This window comes from Dermochelys coriacea, chromosome 11, assembly GCF_009764565.3.
Source record: "Dermochelys coriacea isolate rDerCor1 chromosome 11, rDerCor1.pri.v4, whole genome shotgun sequence".
NCBI lineage: Eukaryota > Metazoa > Chordata > Testudines > Dermochelyidae > Dermochelys > Dermochelys coriacea.
In genome coordinates, this window is record NC_050078.2 from 56,685,256 (window position 1) to 56,707,874 (window position 22,619).

Sequence of the window (22,619 nt, forward strand, 5' to 3'; positions counted from 1 at the left end):
CAATTCTCTTTTTAACCCAATTATACTTTTGGTCCTCACAACATTCCCTGGCAATGAGGTCCACATATTGATTGTGTGTTGTGTGAAGAAGTATTTCCTTACATTTGTTTTGTTGCTGCTGCCTGTTAATTTCATTGGGTGACCCTTGGTTCATGTGTTTTGGGCAGGTGCAAATAACACTTCCTTATTCACTTTCTCCAAACCTGTCATGATTTTATAGACCTCTTTCATGTCCCTCTGTGACAGAATAGACCCCTATATTCATGTCCTACATGCTAATCTTTGTACAAAGTATGCCTTGTAAGATATCATTTGAAAACTCAGATTTGCTGGTCAGCGTTGGCCTGATAAAATATGTGTGGCAACACTGCCTGTGAAGTATTAAGAGTCCCCTGCATGGTGTTATTAACACATGTTCCCAACCTCACAGCCCTGCCTGAAGAGAAGTTGGCAAACAAATCTGTCCTAAACAAAGGAATGTGTGCTCTGCTTAATTTACATTTAAGCAGTAAACAGAGTCATCAAGCAGGAAGGGAAACAAAGAAAACTCAAACAGGTGAGAAAAAAGCCAGCAGGGAACATCCTTCCATATAGACTCTTTGTCTTCTAGTTCCCACCTGGAAATGTTTTTCAAGAAGGGGACTACTTGTGGCACCTTAGAGACTAACAAATTTATTTGAGCATAAGCTTTCGTGAGCTACCACTCACTTCATCGGATGCATTTGGTTTTTCCACCAAATGCATCTGATGAAGTGAGCGGTAGCTCACGAAAGCTTATGCTCAAATAAATTTGTTAGTCTCTAAGGTGCCACAAGTACTCCTTTTCTTTTTGCGAATACAGACTAACACGGCCGCTACTGTGAAAGAAGGGGACTGAAACTGTAAAAAGGAGGGACAAACACGCCAAGATATATCTCTCTCTCCCCTGCCCATCACATTCACTGCACCTGAAGAGACAAAGGAAGCAGTCAGTTGCCTCTGGGGGAGCGCTTCTGACTTGAGAGTTTGGTCAGTAATCTGCTGGAGCAGGTGGTGATAAATGTTGCTTTGATAAATTTGTTAATTTAGATATTAGTAAGTGCCTTATATTTATCTTTCTAGTAACCATTTCTGACCTTTATGTCTCATTACTGGTACTCCCTTAAAATTTATCTCTTTGTAGTTAATAAATTTGTTTTACTGTTTTATCTAATCCAGTGGGTTTAAACTGAAGTGTCTGAATAACTATTTGAGATAATAAATTGACATATTATTCGCTCAAAGGAATAACATACTTAAATATTTGTACTGTCTAGGTCAGGGCTGGGCAGTACAGAACATACCTTTCTGGGGGAAATTCTGAGACAGGGAATATATTGGGGTCACCCTGCAGTATAGCCACGGCTGGTGAGAGCCAGAGTGTAACCCAAGTGTGTCTGTAGACAACAGTTACACACAGACACTCAGGGGAGGCTTGCATGCTAGAAGGTTGTTTGTGAGCAGCTGAACGTTCCCGGTCTTTTTAATGACTCCTCAGATGGAAGCTGTTCCATGGCCCTGATCATTTTTGTTGCTCTTTCTGTACTCTCTTCCAATTCTAATATATCTTTTTTGAAATGGGGCAACCAGAACTGCATGCAGTATTTAAGGTGTGGGTGTACCATGGATCTATATTGTGTCATTATGAAATTTTATGTCTTCTTATCTATCCCTTTCCTAAAGGTTCCTAACATTCTGTTTTTTGGCTGCCACTGCACATTGAGTGAATGTTTTCAAAGAACTATCCACAATGACTCCAAGATCTTTCTTGAATGGTAACAGCTAATTTAGGCCCTATCATTTTGTGTGTATAGTTGGGATTAGTTTTCCAATGTGCATTACTTTGCATTTATCAACATTCAATTTCATCTGCCATTTTACTGCCCAGTCACTCAATATTGTTGAGATTCCTTTGTAACTCTTTGCAGTCTGCTTTAGACTTAACTATCTTGACTAATTTTGTATCTTCTGCAAACTTGGCTACCTTACTGTTTACCCCTTTTTTCAGATCATTTATGAATATGTTGAACAGCACTAGTCTTGGGGAGCACTGCTATTTACTTCTCTCCACTGTGAAGACTGACCATTTGCCTTTTGTTTCCTATCTTTTAACCAGTTGCTGATCCATGAGAGGGCCTTCCTTCTATCCCATGACTGCCTATTTTGTTTAAGAGCCTTTTCTGAGGGACTTTGTCAAAGCTTTCTGAAAGTCCAACTATATCCACTGGATCACCCTTGTCCACATGCTTGCTGATACCATCAAAGAATTCTAGTAGATTAGGCAGGCATAATTTCCCTTTATAAAAAACATGTTGACTCTTCCCCAACATATCATGTTTATCTATGTGTCTGATAATTCTGCTCTTTGCTATAGTTTGAACCAATTTGCCTGGTACTGAAGTTAGGCTTACTAGCCTGTACTTGCCAGGATTGCCTCTGGAGACCTTTCAAAAATCAGTTGCATTAGCTATCTGCCAGTCATCTGGTACAGAGGCTGATTTAAACAATAGGTTACATACCACAGTTAGTAGTTCTGCAAATTCATATTTCAGTTCCTTCCAAACCCTTGTTTGGAGTGAGTACCATCTGGTCTTGGTGATATATTATGGCTTAATTCATCAATTTGTTCCAAAACCTTGTCTATTAACACTTCAGTCTGGGACAATTCATCAGATTTGTCACCTAAAAAGAATGACTCAGGTGTGAGAACCTCCCTCATATCCTCTGGAGTGAAAAACGATGCAAAGAATTCATTTAGCTTCTCTGCAACAGCCTTGTCTTCCTTGAATGCTGTTTCGCACTCGATCGTCCAATGGCCCAACTAACTGCTTGGCAGGCTCCCTGCATCTGATTTATTTAAAAAATATGTTGCTGATTTTTTTTTGTCTTTTTCTAGTTGCTCTTCAAATTCTCTTTTGACCTGCATAATTATACTTTTACACTTGGTTGCCAGATTTTCCCTAGTAGGATTTGACTTCCAATTTTTAAAAAATGTTTTTCTGTCTCTAATAACTCGGTCTCTGGTTACCTACAGTGGTTTATTTATTTATTTATTTACTTATTTGGTCCTCTTACTGTTTTATTTTTATTTGGGGTTTACATATAGTTTGAGCCTCTATTATGATGGTTTTTAAAAGTTTCCATGCAGCTTGCAGGCACTTCACTCTGATGACTGTTCCTTTTAATTGCCATTTATTTATCTTCCTCATTTTTGTGTAGCTCTCCTTTTTGAAGTTAAATGCCACTGTGGTGGGTTTCTTTGGTATTTTTCCCCCTACAAGGATCTTAAATTTTGGTCACTATTACTGAGCGATTCAGTTATATTCACCTCTTGGACCAGTTGCTGTGCACCACTTAGAACTAAAGCAAGAATTGCATCTCCCCTTCTGAGTTCAAGGACTAGATACTCCAAGAAGCAGTCATTATTGGTACCTAGAAATTTGATCTCTGCATCCCATCCTCAAGTGGCATTTCCCAGTCCATATGGTGACAGTTGAAATCCCCCATAATTATTGTTTTTTGATTTTTATTGTTATTTGTTATTGATTATCTGTTTTGTAGCCTCTCCAGTCTCCCTGAGCATTTCACAGTCACCATCACCATCCTGGTGAGGTGGTCAGTAGTATAGTCTAACTGCAAAACTCTTATTATTCAAGTGTGGAATTTCTATCCATAGAGATTCTATGGCACTATTCGATTCATTTAAGACTTTTACTATATTTGACTCTGTGCTTTATTTCACATCTCTTACCACCCATCCAGTCAGTGCAACCTGTTCTGTCATTCCTGTATATTTTGTACCCTAATATTGCTGTGTACCTTTGTTTCTCATTGTTCCATCAAGTTTCTGTGATGCCTTACTATATCAATTTTCAGAGTAGCAGCCGTGTTAGTCTGTATTCGCAAAAAAGAAAAGAAGTACTTGTGGCACCTTAGAGACTAACAAATTTATTTGAGCATAAGCTTTCATGAGCTACAGCTCACTTCATCGGATGCATTCGGTGGAAAATACAGTGGGGAGATTTATATACACACACACAGAGAACATGAAACAATGGGTTTTATCAAACACACTGTAAGGAGAATGATCACTTAAGATGAGCTATTACCAGCAGGAAGGAGGGGGGAAGGAGCAAAACCTTCTGTGGTGATAATCAAGGTGGGCCATTTCCACCAGTTAACAAGAACGTCTGAGGAACAGTGGGGGGTAGGGTGGGGGGAGAAATAACATGGGGAAATAGTTTTACTTTATGTAATGACTCATCCACTCCCAGTCTCTATTCAGGCCTAAGTTAATTGTATCCAGTTTGCAAATTAATTCCAATTTAGCAGTCTCTCGTTGGAGTCTGTTTTTGAAGTTTTTTTCTTGAAGGATAGTCACTCTCAGGTCTGTAATCATGTGACCGGAGAGATTGAAGTGTTCTCCAACTGGTTTTTGAATGTTATAATTCTTGACATCTGATTTGTGTCCATTTATTCTTTTACGTAGAGACTGTCCAGTTTGACCAATGTACATGGCAGAGGGGCATTGCTGGCACATGATGGCAATGCCCCTCTGCCATGAACATTGGTCAAACTGGACAGTCTCTACTTAAAAGAATAAATGGACACAAATCAGATGTCAAGAATTATAACATTCAAAAACCAGTTGGAGAACACTTCAATCTCTCCGGTCACACGATTACAGACCTGAGAGTGGCTATCCTTCAACAAAAAAACTTACAAAACAGACTCCAACGAGAGACTGCTAAATTGGAATTAATTTGCAAACTGGATACAATTAACTTAGGCCTGAATAGAGACTGGGAGTGGATGAGTCATTACATAAAGTAAAACTATTTCCCCATGTTATTTCTCCCCCCACCCCACCCCCCACTGTTCCTCAGACGTTCTTGTTAACTGGTGGAAATGGCCCACCTTGATTATCACCACAAAAGGTTTTCCTTCTTCCCCCCTTCCTTCCTGCTGGTAATAGCTCATCTTAAGTGATCATTCTCCTTACAGTGTGTTTGATAAAACCCATTGTTTCATGTTCTCTGTGTGTGTATATAAATCTCCCCACTGTATTTTCCACCGAATGCATCTGATGAAGTGAGCTGTAGCTCACGAAAGCTTATGCTCAAATAAATTTGTTAGTCTCTAAGGTGCCACAAGTACTCCTTTTCTTTTTTACTATATCAATATCCTCATTTAATACCAGGCACTCAAATTCACTCATCTTAGTATTTAGACTTCATGCATTTGTATACAAGCACTTTAAAAAATTGTCAATATTTAGTTGTTTGCCTTCATGTGATGTAATTAAATGGGGCTTTTTTCATTTAACTCTTTCTCTTCATTCTTACCTCTACTTTATCAACTTCTATCCTCTCCTCTTTACTTGGTGCAAGTATTTCTGAGATATGAGTCTGAAAAAAACGTAACTTACATGTATCAAAAATTCTCAGTTTATGGATTTTATAAACCACACTGGTTGGGCCTACAAATCTTCAATGTTTAAACTTTCCCATTTTCCATTTACATAATGCAATCTAATATACCATTTTAAAAATGATGGAATACTTAGGCTTTTGGTGACTGCTGTTTTTGCCATTAAAGATGATTAGTCGTTTTAACGGTCGACACCATTTTCCTGGTAATACTAGTTTTATTTATACACCATATTGGGATCTGAGAGAAAAAAACACATAATCATCATCTTCCATAGTATTCTCATTTGCATAATCAACTCAATGATCAAAACAACAGGTTGAACGCACTTTTGAATCAATTAGATAGACAATTCCAGCTGTTTTGAGTCACATCGTAAGTAGGAATGATAACACTTAGTCTGCTCAGTGGCTGCGTCTATTGCATTTTACTTCTGCAGTTTCTACAGCACACTGACAATATTTTCTGCACTTTGCTAGGATGATACCATAAATGTGCACGCTGTACTTGCACTCTTACATCCCGCTACATGGTACCACAACACGCTCAGATAGGGCTTGTTAAAGTAATTGATTAAGCTGACTCCTTATTGTACGTTTTGGTGGTAGAAAACACTATAGTTAAGGCTACAAAATAGTTTCAATTATAGATCTGTCTGCATGGAGCTCATGTCAGGATCCAGGCTATAAATCTTTTTCCGCTTATTCATAACCCTTTCCCCTACTGCTGTACCTTTCGTCTATTTCAATTGTAAGCTCTTCACGGCAGGAAATGTCCACTACTCTGTTTTTCTACAGTGCCTAGCACAATGGGGCCCCATTCTTAGTTGCTCCCTAAGTGCTACCGTAATAAACACGATGAATATTAATTTATAGCTTTTTCCAAAATTGTCCATTCTGGCTGAAATTGTTTGCACTTGTTCTACATCATAAAGGCAAGCTGTTTTTTGGAAGATTGGAGGGAACAATTCTGGGGTTATAAGAGCATGATGAAAGAAGCAAAACATATTTTCTCCCCACTTCAGAAAAGCTGTAAGCATTATTTTTTTTCCCAAGGACATAACACAGTAACTTCTGAATTCTGGAATAAGAAAAGGAGTACTTGTGGCACCTTAGAAACTAACAAATTTATTAGAGCATAAGCTTTCACGAGCTACAGCTCACTTCATCGGATGCATTTGGTGGAAAAAACAGAGGGGAGATTTATATACACACACAGAGAACATGAAACAATGGGTTTATCACACACACTGTAAGGAGAGTGATCACTTAAGATAAGCCATCACCAGCAGCAGGATACCATCATAGGGCCTAATCACATCAGCCACACTATCAGAGGCTCGTTCACCTGCGCATCTACCAATGTGATATATGCCATCATGTGCCAGCAATGCCCCTCTGCCATGTACATTGGCCAAACTGGACAGTCTCTACGTAAAAGAATGAATGGACACAAATCAGACGTCAAGAATTATAACATTCAAAAACCAGTTGGAGAACACTTCAATCTCTCTGGTCACTCGATTACAGACCTAAGAGTGGCTATCCTTCAACAAAAAAGCTTCAAAAACAGACTCCAACGAGAGACTGCTGAATTGGAATTAATTTGCAAACTGGATACAATTAACTTAGGCTTGAATAGAGACTGGGAATGGATGAGTCATTACACAAAGTAAAACTATTTCCCCATGTTATTTCTCCCCCCCACCCCACCCCACACTGTTCCTCAGATATTCTTGTTAACTGCTGGAAATAGCCTACCTTGCTTATCACCATGAAAGGTTTTCCTCCTCCCCCCCCCCCCCCCCCCGCTGCTGGTGATGGCTTATCTTAAGTGATCACTCTCCTTACAGTAAGAAAAGGAGTACTTGTGGCACCTTAGAGACTAACAAGGTGCCACAAGTACTCCTTTTCTTTTTGCGAATACAGACTAACACGGCTGCTACTCTGAAATCTCTCCTTACAGTGTGTGTGATAAACCCATTGTTTCATGTTCTCTGTGTGTGTATATAAATCTCCCCTCTGTTTTTTCCACCAAATGCATCCGATGAAGTGAGCTGTAGCTCACAAAAGCTTATGCTCTAATAAATTTGTTAGTCTCTAAGGTGCCACAAGTACTCCTTTTCTTTTTGCGAATACAAACTAACACGGCTGCTACTCTGAATTCTGGAATGTCATCTTTACACATAGGGATCCCTCAATCAGGGTTACATGCTTTGCTAAGTTTGGAAAAACAAGAATGGAAAATAAAGTTAGCAACATAGAAAGTGCATGTGGGGACTGAGTGTGCATAGCAGGAATTTGTAGAGTTCAGGGCTGTACTGTTTAGTTCAGAGGCAGCATGAAAGCACAACAGTAAAACCCATAAGACTAGAAAGTAACTTTACAATCTGCCCTGAGCATGGGACATCATGTAGCTGCATTTCCCTAAGAGATGACCAGGGAAGGCAAGGCACAATTCCTCACTTGCTCTTTGGGAACAAATAAGTTATTTCACTCATTTTTGCAGAACAGCTTACTGCCCATTGTGGGCCTGGCCAGCTACTCCATGGGCAGTGAGTTGAGGAGCACAGACAGGAATCCACCTAGTCCCTGTCCTTCTCCGCTTCCTGCCTGTTCATTTCTTCCCAGTGGGAAGCCTTAGACAAGCCGATCCTGCTCTTCTCACCACAGCCAGGCCAGCCTGAATAGAGCTAAGCAGGACAGTAACCTTTACTCCTCCCTTCTTCCTTGGGTGATCAAGTAAAGACTATGACAATCTAGCACAGCTCCAATGATTCAATCTGGTGATTAAGATGAACAAATTGTACTTTAGATATTCACTAGTTTGTAATCATTCCAGAACTTTCCCTTGCCAATGAAACTTGATCTGTTTTAATCAAATATTAAGAATATGTTTTCATAAAGTATGAAGTGACTAGGTTCCACCATCTTTGAGTTAATATGCAAAATACATATTTTTGGTCTCTACTCCAAAAGAGACGAAGTTTAAATCTTTAATCTTGTTGGGTGTTACTCCTCAGTGAGGAATAGAACCAAGAGAAAAAGGACGAAAATTGAATTTGAAATTCAGAAGCTACAGGTCTTTCTTTTTAAAAGGAAAGTAAATTACTCTTTTACTTTTGAAAAAAAACAATATCTCAAAGCCTATGTTGCCCTTTTAACCTATTCTGCAAAACACGGCATCCAGCCATCTCATAGCTGAAGCAAAGTTATGAATTTCATCCCATCTTCCTCACTATCAACCTGCCAAACTTATTCAGCTTATTGAGATGTTAAAGTATGGTTTCAGTTAGAAAAATGACTACATGGAAATAATGTGCCTTATTATTCCACAGGTCTGTTTCCTGTGTGTTCTAAGGTGGATCTTTATCCCCAAATAACAAAAACAAGGTTTTGTTATTGTTTTCTTCTACTTCTGCGGGGGAAATTGCTGTTAACCTTGCTGTTGAAACTGACCCCATCCCATTCTGCAGCAAAATCTATGCACTATATGCAACATATGCAAAAGCTGTAACACAAGAGGCCTACAGGCCTGTATCCTGTAAGACTTGGCTTAAGCTAAAGCATTTACGTATGCTAGGCTGTGGCACTTGACCCAGATAATGAACTAGGCCAATCTCTAACTAGAAAAGAACCAAAAGGGCCTCCGGAAGAGTCCCTAGCTGTCCATTATATGCACCCTCCACTCTGCAAAAGTCCCAAGTCAAAACGCTGCCACAGCAAATCGCAGATCTTGAGAAGATCTTGATAATAACACGGTGCGTCTGCACTGTGCTAGTTATGAAACTGCCCTTCCATTAATTCCTTATAAGGCTTTATTAATAATGCTTGAGTGGTAAGGAAATGTATCATTTGCCTTGAATTTGGACCTATATAACTCTGGTATTATAGGGGCAGGGCAGAGAGAGACCAGGGTGGCACCTGCGTGTGACCATCTCTGTCTCCTTCTCCCTGCATCCTTGTATTCAATAAAAGGACCTCACACTGTCTGAACCAAACAGATGGTGTGACTCATTTTCCACAACACTTCTCATAGCAATGCATCCCCAGCATAGTGTTAGTTGGATTCTTTGCTGGTTCTTGAATCATGAATAGTTTTTAAAACAAAATATTTTTACTAGTGATGTTAGAGGAAGCAAAAAGAATACACCTTGACTTACATATTCCAGGCTGAATTTGAAAAGTTGGGGGTTTTTAATTGTAAAAAGAGCCCATTTGTTATGGAAATCAGTGAGAAACAAAATATATGTGGAGCCCATTTTTAAACAATCACATTTTGGAGTAGAATTTGGCTTTAATTTCAAAGCCTTGAGTGGAGCCTGTAAATAAACTAATGCAGAAAATAAACTTAATTCACTGATAAAATAGTTGCTAGGTTTGCAGAAAATTGGATGTCATTAGCCAAGTAAGTAGCATTTACCAATTGTTTAATGAACATGTGCAATACAATTTTTTGGTTAATTTCTACTGCAGGCTTCTTCCACATGTGTTTATAGATATATTTAAGGGATATATAAAACATTGGCTTTGTTATTATATTAAATAGAAAGTTTAGTGTTAAAATGCTAACATGAATAAAAATAATAATTAGATCTTGGTGGGGAAAATGGCAGTCTGAGAAAACAGTTGCTTTCCAGTGGAAAACAAAAAGAAAGAAACAAGGTGAAAGAAAACTGTCTGGGAAAATGGTAAAATAAAAACTGGGATAGGGAGAAGTTGGTATAAAAATAATATGGGAAGAAACTTGAATCTGTATCTTGTTTCAGAATCTTTAAAGCTTAGTAGATGCTGCATAAGCCTTGTCCCTACTAGAAACTTCTTGGGAAAAAAAAATCCCCATCATCGCTAACCCTAGTGCAGCTTCACTGAGTTTAGCACTTCTGGGAGCTCAAATGTAACAAGGCTCCCAGGATTGTTGGTATTTTTAACACCATGTTTGTTGGGGTCTGCTCTAAACAAGTTTAGATAGCATGATGCTAAATGCCATGGAAACCTTGCCGGCACTAGAGCTGAAAAATTTGCTAAGAGTGGTGGAGCTGTGCTGGTGTTAGCAAGGACATGAACCAATGTCTAGTTCAGTCAATGCTATAGACAACATCAAAAGCAGAACCTGCAGCATCAGAACACAACACACAATGCATAACACAGATGACATCTCAGAAAAGTGTCACTAAAGCAACATGCCAAGATCTGATGATGTATCAGCACACTGCATGTATCACCACACTGCATGTCGCTGACCAGTCAAGCATGCTTTGTTAGGAAAAAGTCATCCCACTCCAGGTACATGTTTTACTAGTTTAGAACAATTCTCTGTAATATAGGTCAGTCACCAAAGTGCAGCTTCCACTAGTTACTTTTCATACAACCGGGCCATTAAGTTGTATAATCTAATGACCAAACTCCCTCAATTTCCTGATTGAGTTGCTTTCATTAATTTAGCAGCACACTTTTCTAGTCAGATGGTTACATATTTTGCTAATTGAGTTGCAGAGTTTAATAATTGAGAGATAATTTACTGCCCTTTTTTGTATATACTGTTAGTGAAGAAGATGAATACTTTGCTGATTTAGTTTAATTTGTCACAGATCCGGGCACCTGCTTCTCTAGCTGAGCCTCTGAATATCTCAGCTGTGGAATTTTTAAAGTACTTTTGCAACTGAGCTGCATCTTCACCCGTTGCATGGCATACTGCAGCTGCAAAGTTATTTACAAACTTTACTGATCAAGCTGCATATTCTAGGGCTAAATATCCTATAGACAGCAGATGGAACTGAATACTTTACTAATCATGAGAGGTGAATGAATTTATTTGATTAGCACTAATTTGCATTATTTGCTGATTATGTTCCTCAACTCCCACCCTGAAGAGCTGTGTTGTGTTGCTAGTACTAGTTAATCATGCATCATGCTTCACTTCAGAGATGAAAGCATTTCATGATGGGAGAAGTGATCATTCCTCTATCTACAAAGCCTTCCTAAAAAAAACCTCTCCGATCATGTCATGCTCAAGAAGTGATATAAATTAAAAACAAAACAAAAACAAAAGATCAGTTATAATTTAACCAGCAGGATGAGCACATACTAAAACTGAGTAACTATATTTTACGATTGTAACTTTTGTCCTACCTCATCTACCACATATTTCTATTATTATTTATATTATTTATTATTTCTATGAGAGTTGCAGCTGCAGGTCCATCCAAGATTGGAATTCCCCTGTACAGACACCTAGCAAAAGGCAGTCCCTGTCCCTAACAGCTTACAATCTAAACAGACAAGACAGTGGAACAGAGAGGTGCAGTGCCAAAGGTCATGTGGTAGGTCAGTAGTTGAGCTCAGAGCTGGACCTCGGTGTCCTGAGTCACAGACCAGTGCACCATTCACTAGATCAAGCTGCATCTCTTTTGTTTGTCTGTTTTATTTGTTCTTTAAAGTGCATAAGCACACTTATTTGCTATGTAAATAATAGAATACATGGGAGAGAAAGAAGGATGTAATTTCTCCTTATAAATGTATACCTTAAAGGTATAAATATACAAATTCTGTAGCAAGCACCACAGGGTCTGGATGTAATGGATGAAATGTACCCACTGTAGTAAATATCAATTATCATCAATGGGCCAAATCCTGAATTCCTTCCTCAAGCAATATGGGAGTTTTGCCTAAATAAGGAACTTCTGTGGGAGTTGAGGGTTCTCAGTACCTTTTCATACACAGAATTTATATTTAATCAGGAAAGATTTTATACAATTACTGGCATGAGATAGAGCCGACAAACCAGCAAGATTTGCACTGATTGGAGGTTTGCATCAATCCTGCTCCCCCTCCTTAGCAGTCTCTTCACTTCAATATCACTCATCTTACCATCTTTGTTTCCCCTTTCCTGTCCCCTCCTAACTAAATCCACCAAAAACGAATCATGAAGCTAACATGACATTTGCCGCCATCACATTTTTCACTCTGTTGTATGTTCTGTCTCTTCCCCCCCACCATGTGTTTGTCTTGTCTATTTGGATTGTAAGCTGTATAGGGTAGGGGCCATCTTCTTGCTCTGTTTCCACAGTGCATCCAGAGTGCCTAGTCCATGACTAGAATGGTGTCATACCATTGCATTCCAATAAGCCACAACAATTTGGCATTAGATCAGTGGGAAGGACTCAGAGCAGTATATACAACCAGAGAAATGACTAAAATATGAAAGTGGACAAGTAAGTTGTAATTCTTTCAGTCCGTTCAGGAAAGACCATAAAATGACAAAGCATAAAACTGCAAACAAGAAAATATGCAGTTTGATTAATAACACAATAAAATATGTAAATAGCTTCTGAACTACAAAGTATGCAACTTGATCAGCAAAATGCATAAAGACTGAGCTATGAACATTTACAGTAGGCTAAAAATTAAAGGAAATTTATGGAACTGGAAAGATTATTATTTCCCGTTCCTTGTCTCAGACAGCAAATCCTTTCATGTTTGACTTTGGCTCCAAATTAAATCTCTCCCACAACTCTGCAAGGAAATTTCTAACAGAGATTCAATCAAAAATAGTATGTCATATAAAGATTTCACCAAACCAATGAAGATTCCTTATCTGATATAGGTCCGAGTCTCCTGTCATCATCAGAGTTTCTTAGTTTACAGAGAGGACAACATTATGATTCAGAAAAAGGTGAACCCAACCAGAAGTGAAACTAACTTCAATTTATTTCTCACCAACATAAAGGAACTAACTGACAATATGAAAATCACAGGGAAGTTTGGCATAAATGACCATGACCTCCTAGAATTCAGCATAGTGAGGAATGGACTCCCAGAACTCAGTATTTTGTTTAGAAATCTGATAAACTTGTACTTCTAAGGAATTAAGATACAAAGGGGCCTGATCTTGCACTCCAATAGTGTGACAAAACACCCATTGAAGAAAACGTGGACTTTTATGGCCCCATACACAGGGCCAGCTCTAGGCACCAGGTAAGCTAGCTGGTGTCTGGGGCGGCACTGCTGAAGGGGTGGCACTCCGACGGGAATTAGACAGTAACTCCTCTCTGTTGCTTCCCGCAGCGGCAATTCGGCAGCAACTCTTCTGACTCGGGTCTCACAGTCGGCGGCAATTCAGCGGCAGCTCCCTCCGATGTTCCTGTTCTCGGCAGGTTTTGGGGGTTTTTTTTGCTGCTTGGGGTGGCCAAAAACCTAGAGCTGGCCCTGCCTATACAGATCAATGAGAAATATTAATATAGACAAATGAAAAATCCTAAATTCAATTAATTCAAAAGGCTTCAATAAAACAATGTTAGGAACAAGAGGCAGCCAATGTGTCTTCCTGAGGAGCAGTTCCAACCCTCAAGGATTGTCCTGGAGTCTCCAGGAATTAAAGATTAATTTTTAATTAAAGATTATGTCATGTGATGAGACCTCCAGGAATACGTCCAACCAAAATTGGCAACCCTAGACAGCTCAGGGACCACAGAGTAAATAACAGTCCTGTACTGAAATGGAAAAATGGCAGAGGGAGCCAAAAAAGAACATATAAAGCTAGACAAGGATTGTAGGCAAAATCAAAGGGCAGCTCTGAAGCCAAATTAGTTAAAAGTTGCTAAAGTGGGTAAGGGAATGTGTACTGAAAGAGTCCGCAAAAAAAAAAGAAATTAGCAGCCTGCAAGGATCAAAGGATGGTGTTTATTAAAAGAAAGCTAAATAGGAAATCCTAATCTCCACACATTGGCCTTGAAATTAGTCCTGGGTCCCTGGGTGTGCAGCCCAGCTTTCCTAAATGCATTCCCCTCCCTCAGCGACTCAGGCAACCACTCTTCAACTATGTGCTGCACACGTATTGTCCTTGTTCATGCTTTCAGCTAAACCATGACCAGCTCTGGTTCAGCTGCACTCACTGTTGCTACACATAGTTTTGGTGTATTGAAAACTCTATTTAAAATTGTAGGCTGTCGTTTTAAATTTCAGGGAGTTTCCTGGTCCTGCTACAAGTTCGGGGGATCTGTAGGGATGTGTGTGATGTGGACCAAGCAGCTGTCAGTTTGAAGATTGACAGTTTAGAATAAGTTATGATCTATTACCCCTCTCTGTTTTATGTAGCAGCCTGCTTTTGTCTCTCCCTGTTTGGGGGTTCTCGTGTGTTATTGTTCCAAATTCTAAGAAATAAAGTAGTGTTAAGTTGCAATTTATCAGCAAGAGTATTTATGTTTTCATCTAACTTCTGTGTGTGCGTGCCAAGAACAGCCAACAGCAATGACTGGATTTTGTACTGTAGATCAATGGTGCACAAACTTTTCCAGTCACAAGCCCCCTTACCATTCATAGAATTTGTCGCCCACCTCCTCCATGGCCACCCTTACTTCTGTGCTGCTGCTGGCAGCAGCACTGCCTTTACAGCTGGGTGGCTGGAGTGCAGTGACTGCTGGCCAGGGCATTCATGTTATTTGGAGCATGGGTGGACTATTTTTTTAAACCCATTCCCATCATATCCTGCAATACCACTCTATTTTTATCCTGCTCCCAATTTTATGGTAATGGATCCTGCAGGACCCAGAAGAACCCAGTTTCTTCACATCCCCTCTTGGAGGGGACACACAGCCCAGTTTTTGCACCACAGCCCAGTTTGTGCACCACTGCTGTAGATAGGCTTTATAGTCCATTCCCTAATTTGAGTTTAGACCTTTGTGCACCAGAAACCTAAAAGCACCTCTGTAATCTGTCACTGGGAATAAGAGGAGCTTTTTACAAATATAGCCAATGAAATAGGAGTACTAAAGAGAAGGTGGGGAATGAGCTCAGCATTGATCTAAAATGGCAGAGATAACAAAACTGTTTTTGTAAATCTGTCTTCAACCACAAAAAAATCAAGAAAATTATTATTTAAAATTAATGGCAGACCTTATAAAGTAACAGAAGACCTTATAAAAAGAAAAGGAGTACTTGTGGCACCTTAGAGACTCACAAATTTATGTGAGCATAAGTTTTTGTAAGCTACAGCTCACTTCATTGGATGCATTCAGTGGAAAATACAGTGGGGAGATTTATATACACACACAGAGAACATGAAACAATGTTTTTATCATACACACTGTAAGGAGAGTGATCACTTAAGATGAGCTATTACTAGCAGGAAGGGGGGGGGGGAGGAAGAAAACCTTTTGTGGTGATAATCAAGGTGAGCCATTTCCAGCAGTTGACAAGAACGTCTGAGGACAGTGGGGGGGGGGAAATAACATGGGGAAATAGTTTCACTTTGTGTAATGACCCATCCACTCCCAGTCTCTATTCAAGCCTAAGTTAATTATATCCAGTTTGCAAATTAATTCCAATTCAGCAGTCTCTCATTGGAGTCTGTTTTTGAAGTTTTTTTGTTGAAGAATAGCCACTCTCAGGTCTGTAATCGAGTGACCAGAGAGATTGAAGTGTTCTCCAACTGGTTTTTGAATGTTATAATTCTTGACATCTGATTTGTGTCCATTTATTCTTTTACGTAGAGACTGTCCAGTTTGACCAATGTACATGGCAGAGGGGCATTGCTGGCACATGAAGGCATATATCACATTGGTAGATGCACAGGTGAACGAGCCTCTGATTGTGTGGCTGATGTGATTAGGCCCTATGATGGTGTCCCCTGAATAGATATGTGGACAAAGTTGGCAACAGGCTTTGTTGCAAGGATAGGTTCCTGGGTTAGTTTTTCTGTTGTGTGGTGTGTGGTTGCTGGTGAGTATTTGCTTCAGGTGGAGGGGCTGTCTGTAAGCAAGGACTAGCCTGTCTCCCAAGATCTGTGAGAGTGATGGGTCGTCCTTCAGGATAGGTTGTAGATCCTTGATGATGCGTTGGAGATGTTTTAGTTGGGGGCTGAAGGTGATGGCTAGTGGCGTTCTGTTATTTTCTTTGTTGGGCCTGTCCTGTAGTAGGTGACTTCTGGGTACTCTTCTGGCTCTGTCAATCTGTTTCTTCACTTCAGCAGGTGGGTTTTAGTTCCCCACTGTTCCTCAGACGTTCTTGTCAACTGGTGGAAATGGCCCACCTTCATTATCACCACAAAAGGGTTTCTTCCCCCCACCCCACCCCACTGGTAATAGCTCATCTTAAGTGATCACTCTCCTTACAATGTGTATGATAAAACCCATTGTTTCATGTTCTCTGTGTGTGTTTATAAATCTCCCCACTGTATTTTCCACTGAATGCATCTGATGAAGTGAGCTGTAGCTCACGAAAGCTTATGCTCAAATAAATTTGTTAGTCTCTAAGGTGCCACAAGTATCCCTTTTCTTTTTGCAGATACAGACTAACACAGCTGCTAGTCTAAAACCTGTAATTATGCAAGGCACTGAATTTAGCCGTATGGAGTGGAAATCTATCAACTTCATGAAAAAACCCATACAGATACAGACAGACATCATCTTCCTTTCCAAATGCAAACAGATGGACATCATACCAAAAGGACTGAAGGTAAAAAATCCATTACAATCTACATACCACACAGACTATGCTGACAGCTTGTGCCACACACTCTCAAAGAAACTGCAGAACCACCTGATCAACATCCTCTGCAGCAAACAGGGAAAGATTAAGAATGAGCTCTCTAAACTGGATACTCTCATAAAAAAACAACCTTCCACACAAACTTCCCCGTGGCTGGACTTTACAAAAACTAGACAAGCCATTTACAATGCACATTTTGCTTCTCTATAAAAGAAAAAGGACACTAAACTATCTAAACTGCTACATGCCACAAGGGGTCACAACAGTGGTTCCCTTAACCCACCCAGCAATATTGTTAATCTATCCAACTATACTCTTAGCGCAGCAGAAGAATCTGTCTTATCTCGGGGCCTCTCCTTTTGCCCCTCCACCCCCATGAACATGATACAGTTCTGTGGTGACCTAGAATCCTATTTTCGATGTCTCCGACTCAAGGAATATTTCCAACACATCTCTGAACAACATACTAACCCACAGAGACCTTCCTGCCAACACTACAAAAAGAAGGATTCTTGGTGGTCTCCTCCTGAAGGTCGAAACAACAGACTGGACTTCTACACAGAGTGCTTCCGCTGACGTGCACGGGCTGAACTTGTGGAAAAGCAGCATCACTTGCCCCATAACCTCAGCCGTGCAGAACACAATGCCATCCACAGCCTCAGAAACAACTCTCACATTATAATCAAAAAGGCTGACAAAGGAGGTGCTGTTGTCATCATGAATAGGTCAGAATATGAACAAGAGGCTTCTAGGCAGCTCTCCAACACCACTTTCTACAAGTCATTACCCTCTGATCCCACTGAGGGTTACCAAAAGAAACTACAGCATTTGCTCAAGAAACTCCCTGAAAAAGCACAAGAACAAATCCGCACAGACACACCCCTGGAACCCCGACCTGGGGTATTCTATCTGCTACCCAAGATCCATAAACCTGGAAATCCTGGACGCCCCATCATCTCAGGCATTGGCACCCTGACAGCAGGATTGTCTGGCTATGTAGACTCCCTCCTCAGGCCCTACGTTACCAGCACTCCCAGCTAATTTCGAGACACTACTGACTTCCTGAGGAAACTACAGTCCATTGGTGATCTTCCTAAAAACACCATCCTAGCCACTATGGATGTAGAAGCTCTCTACACCAACATTCCACACAAAGATGGACTACAAGCCGTCAGGAACAGTATCCCCGATAATGTCACGGCTAACCTGGTGGCTGAACTTTGTGACTTTGTCCTCACCCATAACTATTTCACATTTGGGGACAACGTATACCTTCAAATCAGCGGCACTGCAATGGGTACCCGCATGGCCCCACAGTATGCCAACATTTTTATGGCTGACTTAGAACAACGCTTCCTCACCTCTCGTCCCCTAATGCCCCTACTCTACTTGCGCTACATTGATGACATCTTCATCATCTGGACCCATGGAAAAGAAGCCCTTGAGGAATTCCACTATGATTTCAACAATTTCCATCTCACCATCAACCTCAGCCTGGACCAGTCCACACAAGAGATCCGCTTCCTGGACACTACGGTGCGAATAACTGATGGTCACATAAACACCACCCTATACCAAAAACCTACTGACCGCTATTCCTACCTATATGCCTCCAGCTTTCACCCAGATCACACCACACGATCCATTGTCTACAGCCAAGCTCTACGATACAACTGCATTTGCTCCACCCCTCAGACAGAGACAAACACCTACAAGATCTCTATCAAGCGTTCTTACAACTACAATACCCACCTGCTGAAGTGAAGAAACAGATTGACAGAGCCAGAAGAGTACCCAGAAGTCACCTACTACAGGACAGGCCCAACAAAGAAAATAACAGAACGCCACTAGCCATCACCTTCAGCCCCCAACTAAAACATCTCCAACGCATCATTAAGGATCTACAATCTATCCTGAAGGATGACCCATCACTCTCACAGATCTTGGGAGACAGGCTAGTCCTTGCTTACAGACAGCCCCCCCACCTGAAGCAAATACTCACCAGCAACCACACACCACACAACATAAACACTAACCCAGGAACCTATCCTTGCAACAAAGCCTGTTGCCAACTCTGTCCACATATCTATTCAGGGGACACCATCATAGGGCCTAAGCACATCAGCCACACAATCAGAGGCTCGTTCACCTGTGCATCTACCAATGTGATATATGCCTTCATGTGCCAGCAATGCCCCTCTGCCATGTACATTGGTCAAACTGGACAGTCTCTACGTAAAAGAATAAATGGACACAAATCAGATGTCAAGAATTATAACATTCAAAAACCAGTTGGAGAACACTTCAATCTCTCTGGTCACTCGATTACAGACCTGAGAGTGGCTATTCTTCAACAAAAAAACTTCAAAAACAGACTCTAATGAGAGACTGCTGAATTGGAATTAATTTTCAAACTGGATATAATTAACTTAGGCTTGAATAGAGACTGGGAGTGGATGGGTCATTACACAAAGTGAAACTATTTCCCCATGTTATTTCCCCCACCCCTCACCCCCCACTGTTCCTCAGATGTTCTTGTCAACTGGTGGAAATGGCCCACCTTGATTATCACCACAAAAGGTTTTTTTCCTTCTCTCCCTCCCCCCGCCCCGCTGGTAATAGCTCATCTTAAGTGATCACTCTCCTTACAGTGTTTATGATAAAACCCATTGTTTCATGTTCTCTGTGTGTATGTATATAAATCTCCCCACTGTATTTTCCACTGAATGCATCCAATGAAATGAGTTGTAACTCAAAAAAGCTTATGCTCAAATAAATTTGTTGGTCTCTAAGGTCTCTAAGGTGCCACAAGTACTTTTCAAGAAAACTTTTCTTTTTGCGAATACAGACTAACACGGCTGCTACTCAGAAGACCTTATAAAATAGCTATTTATAAAACAAAGGCAAAACAGTACTTGGAAAAACTGACCATATACAAATGTGGGTATAATGACATGTTTCCTCAGATGTTTAGAGATTTAACCAATGAACTTAGTAAAAACCTCTGATAATGATTCTGGAAGCCTCATTGAGACCCTGACCGTATCCTTATCCACATTGGACAACAGGGCTGCCATGCATAAAAATGAACATCCATTTGAAGAGTGGCAGATGTTCTACTGCAATGTGCACTTCCAAAAGCCCAAGGAGGAATTTTGACTGATTCCACTAAAATTTGTTCCTAGTGTCCCCTGGTGTAAGGGGACCTCCTTGTCTCAAATACAAAAGTGCACTTTACTGCACAGTACAGCCTGAAATTTGTTGCCAAAGCAAAGAAGTATTATATTAGAAATTGTCATGGGTCTAAAATCTAACCCTATTAAAACTAAAATTAAGAAACATTTTTGTAAACTAGAGGATGAAAAGTTCATGGTGTCCCCAATGACAAAAAATGCTACACCACACTAGCCCATGCTAACTAGGAGTAATCGCAACACACAACACACATTATGTCCCAACAATAGAAGCCACTACTCAACCTACCTGCTAAAGTGTACCATTATCTGATAAGGTCATGATGATTTTTTTAAAAGTTGGGGGCAAGTCAAGAATAGACCTTGACTGGAACAATTAAATTGCAAAAGTACATGCTAATTAAAAGTCAGATAAATGTTAGAGCCTGAGTTCAAAGTCAAAACAAAGAATTGGTGTCACTGTCTGCCATATATTGCATATAAATCTAATTTAATTAATATGCCCCAAGGTATGTCAATGGCAATGGAAGAGGCCAGATTTATATTTTTAGAGACAGAAGTCCTCCACCCACAGAATAAGTACAAGATGGGCAGCATTCTGACATTGTCCTGCCAACTAGGCTTGAGCAGGAAGTTCATTTTCCATGCCTATTCTAATCTTGATTTCTTTGCTGAGTCTGCCAATATTATTAGTCCCAATTATCTTGTTTTTTCCAATGTGTTTACCTTTTTACTAGGAACTTGGATTGAGACCTACCAAACAATGACACGGGGAAAAGTAGCCATTGGTTTATGACAGCTCTTTGGCCCTGTAATCCAGATCACAATAGAAAGTCTCCCAGAAGGAAACTTGTGACAACAGCAAGTGGGTGCAAGATAATTTCCATTGGGGTGTTTGCCTCTCATCCCTCCCCCCAAAACCATATTCAAGGCTGCCAGAAGCCTTGCCTGACCTGCCTGGAGTCAGAACTCAGCTTAGCAACACAGGCCCAGAAATAGGACAGAAGTGTATGAACGTATGAGCACTTTTATGAGATAAAAGCTATTTTCTCATCGACATCTACATATATCTTGTTTGCTTGCTACATATACAATATGAGCCAGATGCAAAAATTCCTGAACTCAATGGGACTCTTTCCGTTGACTTCCATGAGTTTTGATCAGTCTCTAAGAATTGCATGTTCACTGAATTCATCTACAGTTTGATTATAATAGCAGATCCTGTGACTTTGGGTTATTGATATTGTTAGGTTATTTTACTGGAAAGCCCTTAGTATACTGCAGAGCTTGAGATATACCATTTTACAAAACATTAGGAAAAGGTAAGAGAGGTAGTTTACTTCAGTGTGCATATGTGCAATGTCAAAACAGTGCATTCCAGCGACAGGGAAAAAGCAGGTGTCTGTGCAATTTTCCATTTTAAACACTAGGAAGGTTTTCAGACAATAATGTCTTGATTGCAAAACTGCTGTAGATGGTTCATCCCTGTAACATAATTGGTCTGTTGGCATTGGTCTGTTGGCCAGGTTACTTCAAGGGATGAAAATAAAATCATAAAGTGCTGTGTAAAACCCTAAATGGGCACCTTTACATTTAATCTTCCCCTTAATGTTGTAGAGTCCATAAAATATGCATTAATTCAAGTTTTTAATAGCTTTTATCAATCCATATTTCTTCTGCAAATGGTTGACAATATCTAATAGGTAAGGTCTCTTTGCAGTTTCATCCCAAGATAAATCTTATTCTCTTGCTTTGTTTTAAAGTTACTCATGCAATGTTTGGTTGGTTGAAGCATACAAAACAATTAACAATTCCAGCACTGCTGATGTTATCAGAGCTAAGGCAGTTCATAGACTACGCAGGGGCAGTGAATAGCAGATATAAACTACTCCAGCCAGCTGACTATTCATATAATTACATTGAGAGCAAAAAAGAATGGTTTGTAAAATGTGAAAATATTGGCCTCAAAATCATCATTGTGTGCTGAACATCAATTAATGGTTTTCTACCAATTACATACTGTTCCTTTTAGCCTATAACTTCCATAATATCCTTCAGCTTACTGCCTCTTTAATAAACTTTCTGTATTATATGGGGGGGGAAATTCAGTGAAAGAAATCGCATTGAATAGAACAAAGCAATCTGTGAGACCTACAATTTGAACTATACAATCACAAAACAAAAGTAAAAAAAATAATAATAAATGACAACAATTAAAAGGTTTACCAACCGCAACTACCAAAGATTCAGAATGTGGCCCAGGAAATTAAATGTATCACATAGTTTAGCAGTTGATTAAAAAAAATTACATGGGCTAGATTATCTCTGAGATGACATGCCCAGAGAAGGGAGTAAGAACTTGTTCCTTGTGTGTGCTATCTGGATCTAGGTAGAGGCCTGCAGCAAACTGCTACCTTCCTCCTGAAGCGAGGGAGAATCAGGGAGGGAAATGAGGCTCATAAGAGCATCTCTGAGGCACAGTGCCTGTCAG